This window comes from Dipodomys merriami, unplaced genomic scaffold (assembly GCF_024711535.1).
Source record: "Dipodomys merriami isolate MVZ:Mamm:240054 unplaced genomic scaffold, mDipMer1.0.p SCAF_14, whole genome shotgun sequence".
Lineage (NCBI taxonomy): Eukaryota > Metazoa > Chordata > Mammalia > Rodentia > Heteromyidae > Dipodomys > Dipodomys merriami.
This window is the reverse complement of record NW_027202715.1, coordinates 8,010,393-8,029,926: the sequence shown is the minus strand read 5'-3', so window position 1 is coordinate 8,029,926 and position 19,534 is coordinate 8,010,393. Positions and strand designations below refer to the sequence as shown.

Here is a 19,534-nt window from a genome sequence, read left to right as displayed (position 1 = left end):
TACCATCATGACTTGTTCAGAAATTCTTATTCTATGATCAGAGTCAAGGGTCCTAAGTGAAGAGTCCCTGCTTCTAAAGGGACTCCACTAACCCTCACCCGTGTCTGGTGACATACCCACGGCCCACTACACATCCCAACCCAGTTGCTCTCAGGTCCTCCAGGCCTCAGGGAGGCCCCACACCCCCCAAGCCCTGCAGCAGTCCATTACTGTCTGGACAACACAGTCCTTCAAATGTCAGGCTTGGAAGGGACTATGGGGAGCTTCTCCAGAGCCCTCACCCATCTGGTGAGAGGCAGAGGCTGAGCAGCTATCTCAGGCCACACGACCTAAGCAGCCCAAATGCTGGCTCATACACGATGTCTAAGCCAGGTTCTCTGTAGGCCTGCCTACCACTTCCACTCACTTCCCCATACTCTAAACCACTCTCCATCTTTGCAAAGCCTTGTCTTCTCTATCAGAAACCACCGAAGTCACAGGACAGTCACAAGAGCTTTCCTCATTCTGCAGCCCACACACGTTGATATCATCGTCCATCCCTGCTGCTGGGCGGCCAGGGTGATGCACAGGCTTTGGAATCCAGTAACAAGGATTACAGTTCTAGCTCTATCGCTACTGTTCACTGTGTGAACTTGGGTGTTAGGTCCGCCTGGGAAGGCTGCTTTTCTCCACCTGAGTCTGTGTGCGAATCTGCACAAAGACTCCCCTCCCTCCATTTTCTATGCAAGACCCCACATACCCTACTCTAGAAGTCTCAGACCAACACCTGTGTTGCCCAGGTGGCTGGCACACCTGGGAGCAGTTACCTCCCCTTTCCCTAAGGTCACATCCCGGACAGCCCCAGTCATGCCTCCTTCAGGCTGTGGGAGATTCTCAGACTCTGGAGTCACATCTGCATCTGTCACGTCCATACCTTCTCTCCACCCCCTCCCACTTAACCCCAACCCCAAAAAATGTTGGCCCTTTTTCTGTGTACCACATGCGGGGCCAGCAGTTTGGAATAAACGTTTCTTTTTCTGCCTAAAGACCGTGTGGTAGCTTCCTTTCAACAGACCTAACCAAAAATATCCATGTACAAATATCCATGTACAAAGCTATCTACCATGTTGCTTGTTAGCAAAGCAAGTACTTATGCTAGTAATCTGCACTTGTTCCCTAAGAAGCATTAGCCTGGGAACCTAACCTCGCCACTTGCTGAACATTCCTCCCAGGACACCTGAATGTTTGTGAACCTTCAGGCTCTCTGTAGAGACATGACTTGCCCCGCTTAGATTAAGCAGAGGACTGAATGCAGTCTCTGCAAAGTACAGGACAGTTACCTTCACTCCCACCTCCCTAGGGGCCAGGGAGGACAAGCTCAGACACATGGGCATGAAGGAATAAAGGATCACTGAGAGGCATGTGCACATCTGCTAGGTGACCAAACACAGTGGTGGGAGACCTGGAGCAGCCATGAAGGTGACAGGGCCCCCAGGATGATGTTAGTCTGGAGAAAAAGTCCAAGGCAAGGCCCTTTTAAGTCTAAGACTAGGCCACCACTAGGTACCTTGGTTGGATCCTCCCAAAATAGCCCAGATGGCCTACACCCCACCCCTAGAACCTGAGAATGCTACCCACATGGATAAGAGACTGTCCAGATACAAGGGAGGGGACACCGGCCTAGATCATCCAGATAAACGCAATTGTGAAAGTCCTGAAAGCAGAGACTCCTGGCTGGGACAAAGATGTGAAGGATGAGACAGAGAATGAGGACAGATCCCTACAGAGGAAGGGCCACAGACAGGACCAGAGATGGCCACTGTAGCTGGAAAGCAGGTTGAAGCATATGTTCCTGGAGCCCCCAGAGAGGTTGCAACCCTGCCAACAACTTGAATAGAGCACCACAAGGCTAGACAGAGATAAAACTGGAAACCAGCTACGGTTCAATCCAGAACTAACTTCTGGTCCAGCAGTCCTACCAGTGGGCCACACAGAGGGAAGTTGAGAACAGATGTTGGCACCCCCACATTCATGGCAGCACCTGTCACTACAGTCCTCGGTAGAGGTGACCCAGTGTTCACACACGGGTAGTGGACAAGGAAATTGTGGCCTGCCCACACCATGGACTATTATTCAGGAAGGAAATGCAAGGACTAGGATTGTAGCTTGGTGGTAGAGCATTTGCCTAACATATGCAAGACACTAGGTTCCATTCAAAGAACATGAAAATTGAAGGGAACAAAAGGGGGCTGGTTGGAGACATGGCCCAACTGATAGAGAGCTAGCCAATGAGGGAGTATCAGGTACTGAGTTCAAGTCCCAGTCTCAAACCCCCCCCCCAAAAAAAAGAAGGAATAAAATTCAGACATAAGCACAGGATAGTTGAACATTAAATGCATTATGCTAAGTTTTAAAAAGCTAGCCACAAAAGGACAGATACTGTTGATTCCATCTCTCTAAGATTTAGAGAAGAAAGGGGAATGTTGCTATCAGAGGTTGGGCACAGGAGAAGAAGAGTTTGTGTGAAATGGGGACCTGTGCAGTGATGAAACTGTGAGACTTGTGACGGTGATGGTCAGTCGCAGAGGAGTGTGAATGCACTTAGTGCTACTGAACAACACACCTCAAAGTAAAGTGGCAAATTTTATGTCATGTATATTTTACATGGGAACTGGGTGCTGGTGGCTCACACCTGTAATCCTAGCTATTCAGAAGGCTGAGATCTGAGGATCATGATTCAAAAATCAGCCTGGTCAGGAAAGTCTGTGAGATTCTTATCTCCAAGTAACCAGCCCCCAAAAAACAAACAAAAACAAAAAACCCAGAAACTGAAATGTAGCTCAAGCGGTACAGCACCACCCTTGAGTGAAAAAGCTAAGGGAGAAAATAAGGTCCTTGAGTTCAAGCTCCTGTACTGGCATTAATGGGGAAAAAATGTTCAATGAGTTTAAGCCAAAGTGTGGAATAATTAATTAGAACAGGAGCAGAAAACAATCTAGCAGTGGCCATGTCTTCTGTTTCCCCTCTATATCCTTCCTCTGAGATCTCTGCCTTGTGGACAAACTGACATAGCTCAGCCAAGTCTCCTTTGACAAGAAAAGCATTAAACCAAGATCATAAAAAAAGAAGAAAAAAAAAACTTTCAACAATAAAAGAGGGACCAGGTGTTTGCTCTCTGGGCGTGCCCAGGGATAAAAGCTCACCAAACAACTGGCTCACCAGCACTGTAGGTCACCATGAGTCACCACAGGTAATGGGACTCCAGGGTGGGTTGTGTGTGTCCAGGCCACACTCCCAGGCAGTGATGCAAATGGATCCAAGGAGGGAGCAATGAGTAAGTGAGCAGGGCAGGGCAGTTACTCCGCATGGGACAATCAAAGGTGGCCCCTCAGGGGTGACTCAGGTCACTCCCACCCAGCACTGCGTACAAAGGACAACCGGGAGGGAGAAGTGACATGCCGTGGTGACACAGCAAGACCCTAAGAGGCGAGTTCTGAACCTCCCACAACCCATACCAGAGCTCATGGTACAAAGGGCATGGCAGTGGCTCAGAGCATCAAGGGAAGCAGAGCCACTTCCCAGGACATTTCTTTTGGTTCCTCTATCCACCACTGTGGCTGACAGTTCTAGCATGGCTCACTGACTAGGACATCGGCACAAGTGAAGAGAAACTGAGGGCAGAAGAGGCCTCTTAGCCTTAAACCCTGGCCTCCCCCAGCCCAGCTTCTCATCAGCTCTTCCTGTAAACAGCAAAACACCACAGAACACCTGAGGACAGCTTCCCACAGCAAAGGGAGACGCAAGCAGGACACCTGCGGCTCACGCCTGTAATCCTAGCTACTCAGGAGGCTGAGATGTGAGGCCCCTGATTTGAAGCCAACTTAGGCTTCTGTCTCTGAGATTCTTATCTCCAATTAACCAGCAAAAAGCTAGACTGGAGCTATAGCTCAAGTTGTGGAGTGGACCCTGAGATGGGACACCAGCTGGTATGATTCCATTTTGAGCTTTGCCTTTGTTTGAGGGATTTTAGACTTGATGGGCTTAGTTCCAGAATGAAAAAAATGCATCTGGTCCCCCCCCCCTTAACAACCTACCCCATCCTTGATTGTTGGGTTAAAGACTGACCCATAAAACAGAGAGGTTGTAATCTGGCTCCAACTGGCAACACCACGTGTTTACGGTAAACCCTGCCGTTTGCACGAGCTTACGGTAAACTCCACCTATTGGCCACCTGTGTGTGGTCTGGTATGACTGTACAATCCTTTGTGTGCTACGATCCCATTGGTCAGGGCTCGACCTCATGGATTTTTGCCTTTAAAAACCAAAGAATGGGGGCTGCTCAGGGTTGCAGTATCAGCTCCCTAGCTAGTGCTGCAGCCCTGACCAGTCAGTGTAGGAAGGAACCTTCTCAATAAAGTTGCTTCTTTGTTAACAACCAGTCAGTGTAGGAAGGAACCTTCTCAATAAAGTTGCTTCTTTGTTAACAACTTTGTTGCGGTGGTCTCTGTTACTCTGGATGACATGGTGGGCTTGCCTGCCTGAATAGGGGTCTTCCTACTACAGTTGTAGAGCCTAAAAGCCAAACAAGAGCAGGAGACCCTGAGTTCAATCAATTCCCAGTGCTGCCTCCTCCCCTCCAAAAAAAAAAAAGAAAGAAGCAAAAACAAGAACAGGAGCAAAGGAAGAAGAGACACTGATGAGATGTAGTGAAGAAATATGTAGTTAATATCCTGACACATAAAACACTGCATTCATAAAAAAACAAGATGTTATTTTTTTTAAAGTGATCAGTAAAGTCTCTTGAGAAATCAAAAAATACAAGAGTCTTATGCATATAATCTTAGCTCATGCTTATAATCTTAACTATGCTGGAGGCCAAGATCTGAGAATGGTGGCTTGAAGCCAGCCTGTATGGGAAAATCTGTTAGACTTTATCTACAATTAACCACCAAAAAGCCAGAAATGATGCTGTGGCTCAATGAGGTTAAAACACTAGCCCTGAGCACAAAAACTCAGAATAACACCAAGGCCCTAAACCCCAGGACCACCAAGGGGGGGAGGGGGTATTTAAAAATGCAACTGATTGGTTAGAAGACTAGGTCAAGAAAAGAGAGCAAAAACAAACAAAAAAGTCAAGCAGGTAGTTAGGAGCTGTGACTCACGCCCCCTGTAGTAGTCCCAGCTACTCAGGAGGCTTGCAAAATCAGCAAGACCCCATCTCAACAAATGAGCAAGGCATGAAGGTTCATACCTCCCCATGTGAGGCTAGCCCCAGAGAAACAAAACAAGAAACACCTTACCTCTAATTCACTGAACTTCAGACGGATTCAAAACAAAGCAAAGAAAGCAAATAAATTAAAGACATGAAATACACAGAACCCCAGAAACAAGGAATTTAACACAGAAAACAGTAGAAGGAATTCCTAGGATGACAGCTGAGCAGTAGACTTAAGGAACAACTTGTCTGGCTTGTAGCAAAGATATGCAAAAAAACAAAAGGAAAAATCAAAAAATCAAATCAAATGAATTCCAGGAAATGGAGACAAGAGGTTTTGTTTTTGTTTTCTTTGTTGTTGTTGCAACTTTTCTTTTCTTTCTTGTTTATGTCTTTGGGAGGGTAAGGGAAGGGGGACAGAAATAAAGGGGCAAAGGGTGAACACATAAATGCAGCAGTACTCACTAGGACACTAGGCTGAACTATACAACTTGTAGGTGGGGACGGGGGGGGGGGGGGGGAAACTGGGAGAGAACAAGGGAAGGGGTGACATTGGCCACAAAGAAATGACAAAAGTCATTACCTGACTTATGTAACTGTAATCCCTCTGTATGCCACCTTTATAATAATAATTTAAAATAAATAAATCAAGCAAGACCGAAGGTGTCAGTAATAAGAAAACATGGTGACAATATGTCACCATGGTAAGTTACCTGGCAGAGCCCTGAACAGTATCACTTATAGCCATCATAAGCAAGCCTTAAATATTGATATGTCTATTGATTCCCTCTCTAAGCAGAAAATCAACACATGTCTACCTTGATATGAAACAGTAATATAAGCCTATTAACTCGAGACAAAGAGGTTGTTAAAACTGAGTAAATGTGGAATGAGGGGGAAGGGAAGGATGTTTTCAGGACAGCTGGCTTCATTATAAGCCTTTCCAAACAATGTATCTGATCTCTTTCATTTTTTAATTATGAAATGTTTTACAATGCAGTAATAAGACACACAAGTTAAAAGGCATAAAATAAATTCAGTGCCCTTTATCATCTTATTTTAGAACCAGATGACTATCAGTACAATTGAATTATAGCATCAAATTACTTTCTGAAAAAAACAAAACAATAAACATATTTTTAGGTGAAAGTTAAAGCACCTTTTGCTTTCCATGTCAGTTTCTCCCAGCTTCACCCTTACTAGGCTGGCACTCTACCAAGTGGGCCATGCCCCACCCCAGCTTTTTGCTGGTTATTTTGAAGATGGAGTCTGGTATACTTTTCTGCCTGGGCTGTGCTTTGCACCTTGATACTCTGGATCTCAGCCTCCCAAGTAACCAGAATTACAGACATGGACCACCAGTGCCTGGTTAGTGTCTGCATTTTTTAGTAGCAACTGTAGAGACAAGTCAAGCTTATGTAATTTTAGGGAAAGGGGATACAATACACCTTCCTGACGCAAGGAACTAGTGCCCAGCAGAGCCCAGTGAGGACTTTTACCTTCACCATGATTCTGCTTGGGCTCAGGGAGGCCCCAGGACTGGGCTGGACATCCCAAGGGGGGCGGGGGAGGGGCAAGGGCAGTCCAGACATGCACCAGGCTCTCTAGCCGGGGAGGTTAACCCAACTGCATTTCCAGGAACACACACATGCAACAGTGATTATGAATCATGTCTCCTGTCCAGTTTTTGCTGGTTATTTTGAAGATGGAATCTGGTAGAAAGACCTAGCTGGCTCTAGGTTCATTTGCAGGGCACAGGGGCAAAGAATGAGAAGCCAGGAAATGCATGGGGGGCGGGAGGGGAAGGGGAGATTCTGAGCAGACCGGAGTCTCCTCCAGGCTTCTCTGTCTCACCTATCTGGGCAGCTGGAGCCCCATGAAATTCTGGCAGCTCACTGTGGTGTTTGGGGGCAGAGAAGGGGTACACCAAGTGCTGCAGAAGAGACATTGAGCTTTACATCTTTCCAGAAATAGAACAACAGAGGCTGGGAAGCTGAGCCAGCTCTCCTCTACTGATGAGTGATCCAGGGTCCCACTCACAGGTCTATCAACCTCCCCAGAAGCTCAGCCCCTCAAAACACAACAGTCAAGGGTCCATTCCAGTGGAACCTTGCCCAGAAACTTCAGAAACTTCTTTCAAATACTTTTGAGGAGCATGCTTTGAAACCAGCCTGGGCAGTAAAGTTTATGAGACTCTTATCTCCAGTTACCAATCAAAAGTGGAGCTGTGGCTTGGGTGGTACAGCACTAGCCTTGAATGGAAAAGCTAAGGGACAACACCCAGGCCATGAGTTCAAGCCTTAGTACTAGCACCAAGAAAAAAAGTTTCTTTCCAAAGGCAGATCTTCCAGTGGTGACACAAAGCCCCTGGCCAGCTTCGTTCATGAGAGGCCCTGGAAAAGCCACAGATACACTACAGGTGGACCGGCCCTCTGTGCCTGGCATCCTGAGCCACCAAGAAATGGCAGAACTGGTATGACAGGAAAAAAACCAATGTCCTTCATTCAGCCCAAGCTCAGCAAGTTCCGTCTCTAGACTTCTGCCCAGATGCTGTTGACTGGTCCAGGGAGGGAGGTAGGATGCCACCTCTTTCAGGATGCCTACCCTGCTCTCCCCACTCACAATGGGCCTCTTCCAGCACTCAGCCTAAGATGTTCACTAAGTCCTCCAGTGTGCCCCTTATCCTAGTCCCGGGATTGGCACATTATACTACCTCACTGGCCTCCTAGAGATACTAGAAAAACACACAGGCACCCTCACTTGACAAACAAGGCAACACGGAGGCTGAGAAGCCAGCACCAGACCTCCAATGAGATAGTCGGTGCTGCAGGCTACAGGTCAGGCCTGTGTCTCTCACTGACACTTAGCACCGTGAGACACATAGTGCCTCCTGCCAGGAACCCCTGACTCGCCTCTCCATATCCTGAAAAGCACCGGTTCTGATGGCCTGTGTGTAGACACCTCTCTCCTTCCCTCCGTGCAGGAATTGGGGAGCTGGCAGGGTATGTGAACATCCCAGCGCTGCTAGGCACAGGTGGTAACGCCCATGTCCTGCCCTACAAGACACAGCCTCACCAGGTCACAGAGGCAAGCCAGGGAGCCCTGGGGCAGCATTTCACCAACTTTGACTGCATTTTCCCAGGCATTACACAAAGAGCCAACAGAAGGTGCTGTCATACATTCACCTCCCCACCCACATGCCAGGAATTAAAAATAGTGGCACCTACGTCAATCATTAGCCAGACGGTGTGGCAGACTCTGCCCTCTAAGGGCAGGCACGTGGGGAGCCCAGCCTGGAGAAATCCAGGGCAGAGCATGCTGGAAGAGTGGCCTTGGGGTCAGCCCTTTGGAGAAGCCCTGGACACTGCCTGTGGCCAGACACTTCTTAGCAATCAAAAGTCCACCCCAAGCCCAGTGCTGGTGATTCATGCCTGTAATCCTAGCTACATAGGAGGCTGCGATCTAAGGATGGTGGTTTGAAGCCAGCCCCATCAAGAAATCCCATGAGACTCTTACCTCTAACTATGAAAACAAAGTCAGAAGTAGAGCTGTGTGTGTGTCTCAAATGGTAGAGCATTAGCCTTGAGAGCAATAAAGCTCAGAGACAATGCCCAGGCCCTGAGTTCAAGCACAAACAATAAAAATAAAAATAAAATGTCCACCCCACTGGCATGTGGACTACATGGGGATCCTGACACAGGAGCTGCATGGGGCTGTCATGAACCCATTTGCTTCAACTGTCTTATTTTACTTGGGGCAGGAGCTGGGGCCTAGGGGACAGGAAGAGACTGCCTGAGGCCTCAGGCTGGTTAGGGACAGGACAGGGCTTGGAACCATTGCTCAGGTCTTCCAGCCAATACACTCTGGCCCAGGCTGGTCCCTACTACATGGTACCTCCTGGGCTCCATCTCAGCCTTCCATTCTGGACAGGAACGCTGGAGATGTACAGCTGATCCTGGGAATGCCACCATGAGGGTGTGAGTGCTGCCCATCCCATAATCCCACACCACCCAGTCACTCACTGTTCCCTCCAATTCACCTCCCTACAAGCTGATGGCCATAGATGAGAACAAAGGGAAGGCAGCCACTGCACTCATCTCCCAGGGGTATAAGGTACTGCTCTGGCTGGAAGCCCTAGCTCAGCCAGGGCATACAGGACATTCACAGCCTCTGTCCCTAACTCACTTGGAAAGAGTCGCCTACAGGGTCATATGTAGGGCTGCAGAAGGCTAGCTGGAAGGAATCAGCACCACAAGATACTCCCCCATCCCAAAGCTGGCTCTTAAAGAGGCCGCCCTATCCCATGGGGCTGGGAGACGTGGAGTGGCTCCAGGGCTGAGCAGATGGCTGCCAGTCCTGGCCTTGGGGAGCAGGCAGATGACTCTCTGAGCAAAAGCAAGGAAGCAGAGGCCTGCTAGCCAGCTCACCAGCCCACATGATGGAGCTGCCCGGCTGCAGGGCTGAGCTGCTGGCACAGTACTGTCATGACACACAGTTTCCACTTCCCAGCCCAAATAACACTGGTGTGGCCAGTGGCATGACTGATACATATAGGAGGAGTTTCAAATTAAGGAGAACTGTGGGTGGTGTTCCAGAAACTTCTAGCTGTCGCCCCTCAACCATCTGCCCTGTCATGCTTTGGGTACAGAATGTTTTGCAGTAGCCCTATGCCAGTACCATGTTGCCAGTCTCCCTGGCGACTGAGCAGAGCCCTGTCAGTGGATGAGTGAGCTGTCTGTCCTGTCCCACTCAGAGAAGGGAAGAATGGAGGAAGGAAAGAAGGAAGGAGAGGGGGAAGGAGGGAGGGAGAGAGAGAAAGAAGGGGGGAGGAAGGAGAGGAGAGATTCACTACCAAACCTACATCCTATTTCAGGTGGGATGAGAAAAAGGAATGAGAAACAGGAAGAACATAGCAAAAATTAGGAATGGAAGGACTCTACTTCAAGTATATGAAATCAAGCCTATCCACTGTGTGAACAGGCTTAATTCCTGAATCAAAGAAAAACCACCAAGCAAGGTTTGTTGTTGTTAATGACTTCTGCAATCCTCTCTCCCTCCATTACCTGCCCACAGGTTGATAGTAAGAAAAACAAAGGTCCAAGATAGCAGTTAGAAATATCAGCACTCAAAGGAAGTTGAAGGCTGGTTGATGATCCTGCCTCTGCAGACCCAGGGCTTTTCCCATCATTTGCCTTTAATACAACTCACGACAATGCAGGACCAGCAAGGCTCAGGCCGTCCTAGTCCACTGAGATCTTTTATGAGCTAGCTTCAACACAAGCAAAGAGTGAGATTCTGAGGGACAGTCTCTAATGTTCAGACCCAAAAACTTTTGTGTACTTACCACTTTATCACTCCCTAGAAAAACAGAGCAATCCCATCTCATTGCCTCAAAGAGGAAGGAAATGTGAAAGAGCCAGTAAGAGCTGTCCAAATCCTAGGGTCTAAAAGAAAGGGGCCCTAAACTGCAAAGAGAGTAACGAGGTCCTGCTATGGTTTGTCCCCCAAAGATTCACCAGCAGAAAGTTTGTTACCTAATGTAATGAAGTCATGGGCCCTTTAAGGGGTGCGACCTAGTGAGAAGTGGTTAGGTCACTGGGACTACATGAGTTACTGTGAAAACTGGCTATTCTAAATCCTCTGTCCAGCCTCTGTTGTGCATGTTTCCCCTTGCACATGCTAGCTTCCCCTTCCCCTTCTTTGTAATGTTGTGACATAAGCAGATGCTATGCCACACTTCTGCAGCTCCAAAACTAAGAACTAAATGAATCTCTTTACAAATTATCCACATCAGCTTTTGTTATAACTGCAGAAAACGCACTGAAAGCTATTTCCAGGCTATGTCCCTGGAGTTTGTTGGCAAACCTCTAGAGCAGCCATGGAAGGAGAGCCTGTGATACTCAGCAGGCTGAGAAGAAGCCAGACCTGACTTCTAACTACTCCATCTCAGCCTGAGCATCTGAATCTTGCTATTTTTATAGAATGTGCTTATTCCTTTCTCTTTTTCTTGCTTGTTTTTAAGCCAGTTGTTATATAGCCCAGGCTGGAATCAAACTCACAGTTTCTCCTGCTCAGCATCACAAGAGCCAGAATTATAGGCAAGCACCACTATCCTCAGCTCATGTGTACTTGGTTCTTAATTTTAGGACAATAAAGGAAAGGAATTCTCTCAGATCCTTGGCCATATGTTTTTCAAAAACAGAGATAATATGAAACTTAAGACTGAAAGCGTTAATCAACAAACTAAATAATAACACAAATTATGATCCACAAGATTGATAAATCTGTAAACATTAACATGAAAACTAGTTCATAAAGCCATAGAATTCCTACCAAGTACAAGTAGAATCTGACTTGGGAAAGAATTATAGTAAGCAATTTTAACATATGGCTTAGAATTGGACTAATGTAGACCTAAGGATAGAAAGGACAAGCCTGTGTCCTACAGAGAACACATTTTCTTCTTTTATGAATCTTTTTTTTTTTCTATGCCGGTACTGGAGCTTGAACTCAAGGACTCTATCCCTGACCTTTTTATTTTTAGCTCAAGGCTAGTGCTTTACCCTTTCAGGCTTTTGGTGGTTAATTGGAGGTAAAAGTCTCACAGACTTTTCTGCCCAGGCTGGCTTGGAATCCTGATCCTCAGATCTCAGCCTCCTGAATAGCTCGGATTACAGGCGTGAGCCACCAGCAGCCAGCTTAAAGCCATGAAAGCCTTTAAGATGCACAGTTGACCACACAGAAAAATTCAGTTTGATACAAACAGATCTTCACGGTTCACATCCACTATGTGCCAGCACTATGCCAGCACTCAACAATGAAACAGAATCACACTCTCCATGACTCCGTCTACCTACTGGAAAACTCAGGATCCCACCTTCTAAATAATCCTTGGATCAAAACTCTTTTGTGGGAACTGGAGAGGTAGCTCAAGTGGTAGAACACCAGCTGTGAACAAAAAAGCGTGCACACACACACACACACATACACACACACACACACACTTTGCAAGATAACTAGCAAGTAAGGAGAATGTTAGCACTTGATATGAAAGCCCTCAGATTTTGAGCCCTGCATGGTTTCCAAATTTTTAAGGCTAAAAATAAATAACCACGATCATTAAAAATCCCTAACTACAAAAAAACGAAAAACAGTTACGACAAGTATTCAAAAGGGAGCAATGAAACAAACCAAAAGGAGGATGAAGTGAATGACCAATGAAAAGAAAAAAATAAAAACTCAGAAAAATGTATAATTCCACTGTATCCAGTTACAATCCCATTCCTAACAGCATAAAAATGCAAAATCTTCCTGAACACATCCGGGAACGTTCCATCAGGCTGTACCCCAAAGTCAAAACAGAAAACACAGTAACTGATCTAAAACACCTATTAGGGAGGGTAGAGTTTGAATAAATTATGGTAATTCCACACTAAGAGCATTCCACAACCAGTGACCTGGAGCACAGTCACCCAGAGTTACTGTTGTGATAAACAAATCACACATACACAAGCTGCAGGGTGAGGTTCAGGCCACACTGCATTTTGTAGACAGAGCAACCTCTGACGGCATATGTCTGCAGAACATGGAGACGGAAGAAAGAAGTGGGTGCCAACCGCAGCACCCACAGGCCAACTCCTAGGAGCTCAGGGAGCTGTGGGGTGAGGTGAGGAGACACAACATTCTCTAGATACCCTCCCCCATCAAAGCCTGTCTGCCCATGGAACCCAGTAGATGAGTTACCTGCCACTTCTCACCCATGTGTTCCAGTCCAGAGCTTGGAACCACGATCCAAAGATCTCAGCCTCCTGAGCAGCTAGGATTATAGGCGTGAGCTATTCTGCTCTCATCCTCACATCTAAACATCGCTGCTAAGGCAGCCCCATTCCTCCTTGCCACTGACCACTGCACCAAGCCGCCACTGGCCACACAGTCCCACTGAGGCAGGCTGGTCCTGGCTCCTGGCTCCCCTCCTTTCATGGCTTGTCTTCATTCCTTCGGCTGTTTGAGGCCAGTCCTTGACTTCAAATATAAATACAGTCCAGACAGAAACAGTACGTTTTCTCTCCTAAGTGGAAGGGACATCCACATTCTAAACGTATGAAAACAGATAGAGGTCATATACATATGTACAAAAATGGACACAAATATGGTATATACAGGGGTGGAGTCCCATGGTGTGACTTGTTTAAAACACTTAGAGTTTAACATAATGAACACCAGGAAGCTGAAACATGCTGCGGGGTGGAGCAGATGAGTGAAGAGAGGCAGGGTGGGTGAATACCATCATTACATTCTATGTACATAGGTGAAAATGTACATTGAGGGAGGGGGACCTTGAGGGGTTGAATGAGGTTGAGAATGATGGAAGGGATGACAGTGATCAAGATGCATGGTGCTTATAAACTGACATGTCACACAGAAACCCTTTGTACAACTCCTTAAAGAAAATAAATAAAGGGGCTGGGAAGGTGGCTCAGTGGTAGAGCGCTTGCCTTGCATGCCTGAGGCCCTGGGTTCGATTCCTCAGCACCACATAAGCAAAAAGAAAAAAGCCAGAAGTGGCGCTGTGGCTCAAGTGGTAGAGTGCTAGCCTTGAGCTGAAGAGCTGAGGGACAGCGCCCAGGCCCAGAGTTCAGGCCCCATGACCGGACCAAAAAAAGAAAAAGAAAAGAAAAGAAAAAGAAAATAAATAAAAAATATCTATCTACCCAGACAACTCCTGTGCCCCAGACCCAACTACCTGGTGTCTAGGGCACCTCAGAAGCAACATATTTCTCCATCTTCAAACCCCATTCTCACCCAGTGTCCTATGTCTTATGGAGGAGCAAGGGGGGTGGGGGGAGAGTTGTGGGTCTTCCCTTTTCGTTCCCATAGCACAGAGCCAGGCAAACAATAGGGGCTCACTTAGGAAGAACTCACTTGAAAATCTGTGACCTGTTTTGTTTTTTCTTTTCTTTTTTTGGTGCTGGTACTGGGCTTGAACACAAAGCCTGGGTGCTGTCCCTTAGCTTTTTCACTCAAGGATGGCACTCTACCACTGAGCCATACTTCCACTTTTGGCTGGTTAACTGGAGATAAGAATCTCATGAACTTTCCTGCCTTGACTGGCCACCTCCTGAGTAGCTATGATGACAGGTGCGAACCACCAGTGCCCAGCTGGTCAGCTACTTCTAAAAGATAGCCATACCCTTTTTAGTGGACACAGTAAGCTTACATCTGCTATCAGTAGCAGTGTTCCACCAACAACCTTTTCCCCAGAGATGCTTCACCCCAGGCTGAATGAGCCATGTCTGCCTCCCTCCCTGTGAGAAGCTTCATTTCTCCCCTCTACCCCGCTGAATAAATGATAGCCCAGTACTAATCTCCCAGTGCTCCAAGCCAGCCTCCCCCCAGCCCAGGGGTGAGGCAGATCATGAGATCTATCCTGACTTCCCTTGCTTGTTTGCCCTTCCTTTCTCCAAAGGCCCTGAAAATGTGGATACTAAGTGATCAGAGCCAGACTCTAACCACAACACACACCACCTCCAGCTTCATGGCTCCATAACAAATGCACCCACAATACCAACACACACTCTTCATCACCACCTCACTGAGCTCAAACCCCTTCTGCAAAGCGTCCCAGGATTATCAGTTTGAGGCAACCATTTGTCATTCAGAATATTAGGACCCTGTGGGCCTGTGATTGTCCACACGTTCGTGCTCCCCGCCCCCCTCGCCACACACACACAGATGAGAACTCAGCCAGATTCTTCAGTTGGCCCCAACCATTACTTCCTAGGGAAAATCAAGGTAGGGATCCTGCCCATAGCAAACAACCACTATTAGACCATTATTTCCTGAGTTACAGGAGTCAGGGTCAATAAACCTAAAGTGGATTGGTTCCAGTGGCAGCAAGAAAGTTCCTTTCTAAAAGGAGTTCAACACCTCCTTTACAATGGAAATTACTGGTTTGTACATTTACCTAAGAATGTTCTTATCTAGGTACCACTCAAATTCCTGAGGATCTGAGAATGAACTGGGGGGTCAGGGTGTAGTGAAGCAAAACCCAAAGGCACTGGAGTGAGTTCTTGCCTCAGATTCACAAGCACAGACACACCCCTTCCCAAGGGACCCAGAACCAGGAATCGCTCCAGGCTCAAGGAAAAAGAAAGCAGCCAGGGAAAAAAAGAGCAAGAAAAGATGCTGGGCTTCTAAAATCCCAGATAACCCAGCATGGATTCTGGCCCAGAATGAGTTTCTTTTCTGTTTTGATCTTATGTTCCTTTTCTGGTCATCTCAAACTTTCTATTACCTTCCCTAGTCACATCATCAAGCATCACTAAATTAACCCTGGCCTTGTAGTTAGGAAAATGGAAACGGGCCCTTGCTGTCTTCCTGTCCTAGCTAAATAAACTCAAATTGTTGTACTTGACCTTTCAGCCTCTTTGAATCTAGATTTGCTTCCATCTTACCCTCCCTGCTTTCTTTCCTCTGTCTGTCCCATAGAGCCAACACTTAACCAAGAAACACTACCTCCTTTACTTGCCTCTCCTTCAACTGACATTTCCCGAACATTTCACACAGCAAAGCCCACACTGGGATCTTCCAGAGACCAAGAGATGATTAAGAAACAGCTCCTGCCCTCCAGAAAAAAAGAGGACAGGGCAGGGATTAAGACACGTAGACGCACAACTACTCCCCAAGGCCAGCCCTGAGAACTGGGACGGGTGCCAGGGAAGTGGAGGAGGAGGAGGAGGAGGAGAAGGAGGAGGAGGAGAAGAAGGAGGAGGAGGAGGAGGTGTGTGTGTGTGTGTGTACAGAACACGTCCCCTGCTCCTGCGTGTGTGTGTGTGTGTGTGTGTATACAGAACACGTCCCCTGCTCCTGCGTGTGTGTGTGTGTGTGTGTGTGTGTGTGTGTGTGTGTGTGTGTGTGTGTGTGTGTGTGTGTGTGTGTGTGTGTGTGTGTGTGTGTGTGTGTGTGTGTGTGTGTGTGTGTGTGTGTGTGTGTGTGTGTGTGTGTGTGTGTGTGTACAGAACACGTCCCCTGCTCCTGCTGGGGAGGAGGCAGGTCCACAAAGTGGGGGAGAGAGGACAAGGGCAGTGGGTGCTGAGATAAGGAGATATGCCTTCTCCTGTGCGGGATGAGGAAGAACTACATACAGCCTTGAGATCTTCGAGTCTACAGTTGCAAGGAGACCACCAAGGAAAAAACATGCACACTCAGCACACTGCCTTTCAACAAACTTCAAGTTTTCACCAGTGAAGCACATTAACTTTTTGTTGTTGTTGTTGTTCTGTACCTTTAACTTAGGGCCTGTGTGGGTGTTGTCTGCCCCTGAGCTTTTATGCTTAAGGCTAGTGCTCTACCACTTGAGTCATACCTCCACTCCTGGATTTTTGGTGATTAACTGGAGACAGGACTTTTCACAGACTTTTCAGCCTGGGGTTTGCTTCCAATTGCAATCCTCAGATCTCAGCTCCAGAGTAGCTAGGATTACAGGCACAAGACACCATTAACTTTTACCTCACTTTTTTTTTGGAGGAAGATTTTGACAAAGCCAAGGGCAGAGAAACACATGGCAGATCACACAACAAGTTAAATAAGACACAATTTGACGATCACTCAGCACTGACTGGAAGCTTCTTAGCATCAGTGCAGACAATGCCATACAGGTGTGGGGATTTTTAAGTTTCGTTGTGAGCTTTTGATTTTTTTTAATGCTTTCTTTCTTAATCATGCTTGGTCAAAACCATATGTAATAAATCCACAAATAAAGAGGACTTACTCTATTACTGGTAGTAACAGTCTATTCCTTGGCACTTGTATCTGATTACTTATACACCAGTCCCTGCATTGGGCACTTTATGACTGAGTAACATTCACAAAAGTACTGTTTGGCCTGGTCATACCTGAGCATGAGACAGGGGTAAAAAATATCAAGTTAGGCTGGGGGCCAGTGGTTCTTGCCTGTAATCCTAGCTACTCAGGAGGCTGAGATCTGAGGATCACAGTTCAAAGCAAGCCCAGGCAGGTAAGTCCTTGAGACTCTTATTCCAATAAACCACCACAAAACTGGAAGTGGAGCTGTGGCTCAAGTGGTAGAGAGCTAGCCTTGAGCTGAAGAGCTGAGGGACCGTGCCCAGGCCCAGAGTTCAAGCCCCATGACAGACAAAACTAAATAAATACACACACACACCAACTTAGCAAACCCTCATGGAAGCCTATATAGTACAAATTACAGAATCATCTTCAAATATCCAGATTTGGAAACCAGAGACCTGAGAATACTAAGAGATCAGGGAGCAATGCAAGTGCCCACCAGAGTGGGCATCCAGGGTGAGAAAACAGACTGGCCTTACCTGCTCCCCCCTCCCACCAGGCCCACACAGGGCCTGGAAGGGAAGGCGCTCCGTTAATCTTCCTGGAACTGCCAGACACTGATTGTAGTGAGAAAAGAATGAAGGAACCTGAGAGCCAGCAAAGGGCAAGGACGATTAAATAGCTGGCCTTGCCCTGCAAGACTCTCCTGGTAGGTGTGTGGGCCTGTCAGGGCAGATAGGCCAGAGCAGAGGGCAGCTGAGGGGAAGGCCTGTGGAGGGAATCGGGGGAGACGACAGCAACCAGGATGGATACTGGGGATCTGTCCCCACACATCCGATCTGCTCAGAGAGGTCACTGAAGATTCCAGGGATTGGGACCGTCAGGCCCCGGAAGAAAATGTCTCTATCTCTGCGTCTACCTCTTCCCCTCCTCAGTCTCAGAGGAGGAACTTCCCAGCTCTCCTTGAAGCGCCTGGCCTGAGCCCCTGGGAAGGGAAGGGCCGGCCAAGTCGGGACCCTGCCTGCCTCTGAACAGACTGCAACCTGGGCTCTGCGCCCTCCCCGCTCGGAAAGTTCCTGAAGTCCGCTGGCCCCGCGCACAAATCCCGCACCCACTCGGCACAACTCGCTCACGGTCTCTGGTTCCACCCGGGTGGGCCCTGAGCTTCCGACCCGGGCCGTGGGGGGTCGGTCAGGCCGTCGGCGCCGCCGGGTGCCGAGCAACCAGGAAGCGCAGGGCCGAGCGGGGCGCGGGGCCGGGAGAGGCCGGGGACGCGGGCCGGGTCCCTCACTCACCTGGCCCCGGGGACGGCGACGCCCGGGGAGCGAGGAGCAAGCGCGGACCGGGGCAGCGGGACGCTCTCCGCGGACCGACGCCTAGGTGCTGCTGCGAGCTCACTCTCACTCGCGCTCTCCGACACCCGCGACCCGAGGGCGACGCGTCCGTCCTCGGGAGGGGCGGGAAGGAGGAGCCCGGCAGGCGGAAAACTCCCGGGTGCGGCCGCTCCCACGTGCCCCGGGGCGGAGCCTGACCCTCACCACGCCCCCATGTGGAGCCGCGGGCCTTCTTGTGGGGGCGGGGCCTATTCAGACCACACCCCCCATGCGGCGACTGCGGAGCTGCTCCTGGGGCTCTGGTCACGCCCCCACGAGTCAGTGGCTGCCTTCCGGGGCGTGGCTTGGGCGGTGGTATGGGCGTGGCCAGCAGGAAAGACCTCCCTTCATCTGCTACCTGGATGCCCAGGATTTTCAGCTGCCTAAGGGCTAATCCGGGAGGCACCTGGGCAGCGCCCCGACCCCACCTGAGCCCTGTTCTGCCCTGGGCTGCAAGAGAAGAGGGCATTCAGTCCGGGCATGTCGTTAGTGGCTCTTTTTAAAGTGAAGGATACTTCCCACATTAAGAAGGTTACAGGCAGTATGGGAGGGGGTGGGGGGCTTCCTGAGAGTGATGGTCTCCCCACCAGAACACAAAACCCCAGTGCATGCACATCAGACAAACCCCAAGAGAGGAACTGCTCCAGCATACATTACTGGTGCTCCCAAAAACTGTCAGTCATCAAAAAGGAAGTCTGAGACGCTATCACTACCAAAAGGACTCTGAAGGAAATATTAAACTCTGGGAGCTCAGTGGTCTGAGTGCTTGCCTAGCATACATAAGGTCCTGAGTTCAATACCCACTAGTGGAAAGAAAGAAAAATCTAAAGAACAGTTAAATATAGTATACTGGGGAGAAAAAAGTATATTAGGTAAAAACTTAAGCTATCAATAAAACATTACTAACACATCAATATTGGTTCATTCCATTCTAGGGAAACAACATGCTAATGGGTGTTAATATCAGGTGAAATGGATTTGATGGCAACTTCTTGTGTTATCTTCACAATTTTTCTAAATTCAACTGTTCTAAAACTATTTCTTTATTAAAAAAAAAAAAAAAAGATGATGTTGCCAGAATTGCTGGTGGCTCATCCCTGTAATCCTAGCTACGCAAGAGGCTGAGATCTGAGAATTGTGGTTCAAAGCCAGCCCTGGCAGG

The 19,534-nt window shown here is 48.2% G+C and overlaps 1 protein-coding gene across 2 annotated transcripts in view; it reads right to left on the bottom strand.

The window, feature by feature from the left end:
* Window positions 1-18,467, bottom strand: part of Anxa11 (annexin A11) — a 46,475-nt gene extending 28,008 nt beyond the window's left edge. The window contains exons 1-2 of one of the 2 annotated variants that reach the window (XM_070020711.1): window positions 18,295-18,359; window positions 16,560-16,666 (exon numbers count right to left, since the gene is read on the bottom strand). The gene's annotated coding sequence lies outside the window, so the exon portion shown is untranslated. Of the gene's footprint in view, window positions 1-16,559; window positions 16,667-18,294 lie in introns of both variants that reach the window. The other variant, XM_070020712.1, reaches the window with a different exon arrangement.
* Window positions 18,468-19,534: the final 1,067 nt, after the last annotated feature.